Here is a 5,911-nt window from a genome sequence, read left to right on the forward strand (position 1 = left end):
TGCCTTCAATGAATCAAATGATGGTAAAGATAAAGGCACCATTCACAATCCTGTACTCTTTGCTTTGCAGTGAGAGCATTTTCTTACCTAGCTGAGGATAAACTATATATGGCCATGCACTAGGATCCTGCATACTACCCTTTTTGTACAACCTAAGATAGTCGATGGCTCTTGCTGCAAGTAGATATATCACATAAGAAGTCATAAAGAACTTCTTCTTGTCCTTTACTATCTACAATTGATCACACAAGTTCTCACTAAGTGTGGTAGCCCAATCCAGTGGCATCTTTGCATGTTTGATAGTTTCAATGAAGTTAACCATGAATGGAGCGAGATGACCTACTACAGGAAATCCCATAACTCTGCTTAGAAGAATGATTGAATATCCAATGTTATCCCTCATATATCCTTGAGCCATATCTACTTTGCTGATTGTCTTTCCTCGAGATGGCTTCTCAATGAAGTATGAGGAATATATGATGTCCATGGCCTCCTGGTGATGATCATTATGCCACCTCTTAGTTGCTTCATATGAAAGCCTAATAAACTGATCAATTCTAGGTAAGTGAAAGACTCTCTTGATATTATCAGGTCGTAGATCCAAGACTACTTCCATAGTGACACTCTTTACCACCTTTTCCTCGAGAACAAAATGTCAGGATAAGGTCATAATCAATTCAGCTGACTAAACAGTCCCAAGATGTGATGCTACATTTACCAATCCAGACCGTATTAAGGCGGATCTCAAAGAAGATCTTTCAATTGGGTTGTTACAAACCCTCAAAAATTCTTCAAAGCCCGTGTGTCCAAGTTCTGTGTCTTTGATCTCAAAGTGTTCATTGTACAATCGTGATTTTGGGGTTACGCCTTGGAACTTGTATATGACTGGCTTTGCTATTGATCTAGATGTGGACGCCATTTGATTGTATTACCTGCACATCACAAAAAAAGAAAAAACAATTAATTACTAGATACATAAAACACATTAAAAAAAATGATCCTCAAAAACCAATTTTATTTTACTTATGATTTTTTAATCTTTTTTTTTTTTAAAAAAATTAAATTTTTAAATTTTTTAAATTTTTTTTTGATCAAATATATAAAAAAAAAAAATTAAAAAATATATATATATATATGAGGGCGGTGGCCACGGTAGCTTGCACCGCGCGCCAAAAGGGGCATCGTGGCGGAGCACCGCATGCGCGCCGCCTCAAAGGCTTGTGCAACACCACGCATGCAAATTTCAAGGTGCACATAGCGCCGCACATCCAAAAGGGCGACACAGCAGTGCAGCGCGCGCGTAGCCCTAAAGGGCACGCGCAGCATGAATGGAGAGAGAGGGGGGGGGGGGGAAGAGTTTTCCTCACCTTCCTCCCTTAGCCAAAAAAGAAGCTAATGGAAAAATGAAATGAGTAGGAGGAAGGAGGGGGTTTTATAACCCCCTCTCCTTGCTTGTTCTTACAAAGTGCATGCGCCTCAGTAAGCGCACACGCAAATTTTTTTCTTTTTCTAATTGATTTAAACAAGAATTTCTCCTTCTTCCGATTTTCAAACTATGAGGCCGAGAGTCGGAAGAAAGTAGGGGGACTCATTCCTAGTGAGGAATGGGGTGTGTGTTGTGGATACCACAACAAATAGCCCCGAAAAAAGGAAGAAATGACCAAGGTATTTCTTCATCAGAAAACATTCTTCTATTGTGTGTCAAACACCGACCGAGTTTCAAACATCCCAAGCATCTTTTGGATGACTTTATTAGTCCAAATCTCAAAACTCAAAACCTTCTGACTCAGTGTGTGCATTGTGTATTCATTCCTTTTGATATGTCAGGCTATAGTCAGTCAAAGTTTTTTAACAACTTGAAACAATCTTCCACTCCTCCTAGCTCATTCATTTGGAATCTCCACGAAGACTCTTTATCAATTAATTGCTTGACTAGATGAGAGAATTAGTTTGAGGGCTCTTAGCAGGATGTCATGTTCTTTTAATTTATGGCCTTTTGCATAATTGCTCCTTGTCATTCAACATGTTACTTTTGATGAAATAGTACTTTTGAATACGAGACACTTTGTTTTGCAACATATCTTTAGCCATTTCAAATCTTTAGAATCCTTCAGTCTTAACACTGTCTTTTCTTTCTTTCTTTCTTTCTTTTTTTAATTTTTTTTTTTGAATTTTGTATCCTGACTACACTTAGACTATGTAGCCAAAACATCAGTGTCATTTCTTGGATTCGATCTCTTATGAACATCCCTTGCGTTCCTCTTTTAGAACTTTTTAGGAAACCCTCATGCCAAACAATGATCTTAGTAACCTTTTGAGGAGACCCCTCTTGCTTGAACTAGTCAGAGTTTGGATCATTTCTCGTCATCTTCGACTTGAAATTGAAAAACATCTAACACACTCAAATCTTTAAATTTGCAAAGTGTTGAGAACTTGTTGGTCCAAACTTCTGATTTCCAAATTGAAAGTCCCCTATTTCCACAAGAAATTTCGGTTGCTCGGTTGGTATAAGACACATAATCATCCAAATGTTTTGACAAAGAAATACCTCTTCTTGAAATCAAAACCAAAGAGTTGTTAGTAAAGTCTTGAGAAAAATCCCAAGTACACCTTACCCCCTAGGGCAGACCTGACTTTAAAAGAAAACACACGACTAAAAGCAAACACACAACTTGAAAAAATGAAACACACTTGTAGAATTAAACACTCTCACCAAAATGAAAATTGAATCTACATGCGGAAATGAAACTTAACTAATTTTTTTTTTTCGTCTTTTTTTTTTCTAGGCTTCAAAATAATGTTTCAGAAATTGCCCATTTAAGGGCCAAGGTAGAAACTCCCCCTGTGAGGAACTTAGCCTGAATGTGTTTTCTCCGAGAATTTTCGCAATATGATATGGCCCTGTCCACAAGGGTTGAAACTTAGTATGGCTTCCCAGCTTTTCTTTCGCCTTATCCCAAAGTAGGACTAGGTCAAAAATGCTGAAAGATTTTATGGTGGCCCTCTTGTTGAACCATCTCTTGACAACGGCTTGATGTTTAGCCATGTGTTCTAATGCAGTTATTCATTTCTCCTCCATTTCCAAAAGATTCATCAATCGGATTTGTACTCTGTCAGTGTCATCCACATACCCACTCATGAATTTTAAAACAAGAATCTTAAGATTGAGCAAGAATACTGGTTCTTGTTCGTAAACAAGTAGATAAGGAGAAGTACCCAAGGCCTTTTTTACTTTGACCCGATATGTCCACAAGGCACATTTCAATTGTGTATGCCAATCCATAGGGTTCTCCTTCAACAGTCATTTTATCATAGTGATCAAATTTTTGTTTGTAGACTCCACTACCCCATTTCCTTGCGGGTAGTAATTTGAAGAGAATCTGATGATGACTTTGTTTTCAAATGCCCATTGTGTCAAAAATGCAGATGCAAATGTAGATCCATTGTCGCATACAAGAGCAAAAGGCATTCCAAATCTGGTAACAATATGTTCTTCCAAAAAGTCTGTCACCACCTTAGCAGTGCAATTTCTAAAAGTCTCAGCCTCCATCCATTGTGTGTAGTAATCAGTAGCTGGAAGGATGAATGCATGTCCAATTGATGATGGTGGGTTTACTGAATCAATGAAATCTAGTCCCCACTTTACAAAAGGGTGCACCTCGTATACTAGTTGGAGTGGCATTGCTGGGTGCCTCTCTTTGTTAGCACTAGTCTGGCATGTATGACAAGAACACACATGCTTGAACGTATCCTTGAATATTGAGGGAAAAAAAAAACCCGATCTTAAAATCATGTGTGATGTGGCTTCTGCTGAACCGTGTCCCATACCACACTTATCATGCAACTTTTCTAGGACATCCTTAGCTTCTTCACGTTCTAAGCATTTCAAATAAATCCCCTCGTAGTTCCTTTTATAAAACTTGTTACCAAGTAACTTGTAAAACTCACATTTCATCTTAAGTCCCCTACGTGGCAAATTGTTCATCCACTTGGGGCATTGGTCTTGTAGGAGATAATAGACAATATCCTGGTACCACACATCTATCACCACACCTTGATTGATATCAACTTGTGATACAACCATCTTCTTTTGATCATCTTCATCATTTTCATAATCAAATTTGAATTCCTTTTGACTTCCTTCTTGATTGTCAGCGATCATTTTGGATAATCCTTGGCCTCTAACTAATCGCATAGGTTGAATCTCTAGATCAAATTCTTGAAGTATTGGCATCCACTTTCCTCTTCTTTCACCAAGTTCATTCTGCATCAAAAGCATTTTTACTACTGGGTCAGGTACAATTGCATACACCTTACTTCTGAGTATGTAGTGACATAACTTCTTTATTGCCTTGATTAACGCAAAGGACAGTTTATCAAGATTTGAATATTTTAACTCAGCATTCTTTAGAGGAGAACTCATGAAAGCAATGGGTCATTCATCCTCCTTTTCTCTTTTCTTTGTCAAGATCCCGTCGCAAGAATGTTCGAAAGCAAAGGAATAGATCTTGAAGGGTATCCCATAATCTGGACTTACCAAAACCAGGGCTATGGAGATGGCAACCTTAATATCTTGGAAGGATTTTCTTATCTCTAGTACCCATTCTATTTTAGCCCCTTTTTTTAGTAAATTATTGAGGGGGTGCACTATCTCTGTGAAACCACTTATGAATTTGCATACAAAGTTTATCTTTCCAAAAAAAGATTTTAATTCCTTCCAACTATGAGGAGGTGCTAACTTCAAAATAGACTCAACTCTATCTAGATCAATGGAAATTCTAACTTCAAAAATGACATGTCCCAGGAGCTTTCCTTTAGTAACACCGAATGAACATTTCTTGGGATTGAGTGATATGCCGTACCTGCGACATCTATTGAATACCTACCTTAGATCAGCAATATGAGTACTTCGATCCTTCGAAAAGATAGTCAAGTCATCCATGTAGATGACTATACACCTATTTATCAATCCTTTGAAGGCTTCATCCATTGCTCATTAAAATGTAGCTCCCGCATTAATCAACCCAAAAGGCATCCTTCTGTAGGAAAAGGTTCGCCACTTGGTCGTGAAAGAAGTTTTTAGCCTATCTTCTTCATCGACCATCACTTGGTTATATCCTGAGTAACTATCCAAAAATGACATCATCTTTGAACCATTAATGATTTGCAACACTTCATCTAACGAGGGTAGAGGGTAGTTATCCTTCTGAGATGCCAAGTTCAAGTTACAAAAGTCAACACAAAGGCGAATCTCTCCAGTCTTTTTCTGTATAGGGACCGAATTTGCTACCCAAGTGGAATGACAAATAGGGAATATGATCTTAGCATTCAGTATTTTTTTACTTCTTTCATAATCAGTGGTTCGATTATTAGATTTATCAGTCGTTGTCTTTGCCAGAAAGGTTTAGCATTTTGTTTCAACGGGATGTCATGTGTGATAATCTCAGGATCATAAGTTTTTAATTCTTCATAGCTCCAAGCAATGACATCTTTGTACTCAATGAGAAACTTGAGCATGTCTTCCCATTCCTTTTGGTTGCATGCTTTTCCTATTGGCACCATTTTTGGTTCTTCATCAGTGCCTAAATTGTACGAGTCACATTCTTTGATTCCTTTCTCTTGAGTTTCCCTTCTATGGAGTGTTGATTCGTCATGGTTGAAGATGCATTCAAGTTCAACCATCCCTTTTAGAATGTTGTTGGTTTTCAAATTAAGGATTCCATCACCATCCTCAAGCTCATCATCTTCGAGCTTGTCTCCAGGTGTATCATCAATCTCTTGTCCTTAGAAATGGTGACTGCACATAATAAACTCGAGTATATGTTGATCATCTTGAAAGACTTGAAAGTTTGTGATATTTTCAAGAATGGCAGGAACAACAACTAATTCAACTGAGAATCTTTTCAACTTT

This window comes from Cupressus sempervirens, chromosome 8 (assembly GCF_028749045.1).
Source record: "Cupressus sempervirens isolate cs-2001-9-10 chromosome 8, ASM2874904v1, whole genome shotgun sequence".
NCBI lineage: Eukaryota > Viridiplantae > Streptophyta > Pinopsida > Cupressales > Cupressaceae > Cupressus > Cupressus sempervirens.